At 60.2% G+C, this 806-nt stretch overlaps 1 protein-coding gene across 1 annotated transcript in view; it reads left to right on the forward strand.

Moving 5' to 3' along the window:
* The first annotated feature begins 273 nt into the window (after positions 1 to 273).
* SCN8A (sodium voltage-gated channel alpha subunit 8) overlaps positions 274 to 806 on the forward strand; it is a 145,902-nt gene continuing 145,369 nt past the window's right edge. Inside the window, exon 1 of the mRNA XM_018565420.1 lies at positions 274 to 381. The gene's annotated coding sequence lies outside the window, so the exon portion shown is untranslated. The remainder of the gene's footprint in view (positions 382 to 806) is intronic.

Genomic DNA, 806 nt, shown 5'->3' on the forward strand with positions numbered 1-806 from the left:
CTCAGTGCATCTTGTTATTGGGACCCCCGGCAGCAATAAACACCTGACAGAGGTTCCACCCCCCCTCATCATTCTATCCAGATCTAAAAATGCTAGTTTTGTGTGTAGCTAGACTTGTAAGAGGGCGGTATGATGTGTGTCAGTCCTATTAGGGTTCAGTGTGTGGTGTGGAACTCTGCTGACACAGTCCTGTAGCACCCAGTGGCCGGCACAGTCAGGCCCGGGCACGTCTGGAGGGATGCCGGTGATGCCTTCTCTCTCATAACACCGGCGCGCGCTGCGGAGGCTCCAAGATGGCGACGGCCGCAGTTCCTCCTGCTGCAGCCTCCCCACCTCTGCAGTCCGGCGGCGCCTGCAGGGACTCCCGCTAGAGCCAGGCAAGTAAGTGCTGATGGGATACGCCGGGGGGAAGTGAATGGCCGAGCAGGAGCAGGGCTGTAGAAGGAGGGGGGAGACCCGGGACAGGCTGTGGCTGGGACTCTAAGGAAGGAAGTAGAGTGCTGCTGGTGCTCGGGGCCCGAGATGGGGGGAGGGTAGTTTCAGGCATCGGCTCTTTGCCGCAGAGACGATGCTGTCCTGAACTTCTCCGCTGGGCGCCCTGACCATCACTCGCCCGGCTCAATGCCGGGCACAGAGCCCCATACCGCAGCCCTATAAGCTCCCCAATCCCCGGGTACCTCTGTGCCACTGCTGCATGGGGCTCGTCATGCAGGGGACCAGGATCTGGGGTCACTTAGTAGCTACCCTCCTCCTGGATCACCTGTGCTGCAACCACTCTGCTTTTTAACCCTTTGCCTGCTGCCATC

The sequence above is a fragment of the Nanorana parkeri genome, unplaced genomic scaffold, assembly GCF_000935625.1.
Source record: "Nanorana parkeri isolate BGI_ZX_2015 unplaced genomic scaffold, ASM93562v1 scaffold846, whole genome shotgun sequence".
NCBI classification, from domain to species: Eukaryota; Metazoa; Chordata; class Amphibia; order Anura; family Dicroglossidae; genus Nanorana; species Nanorana parkeri.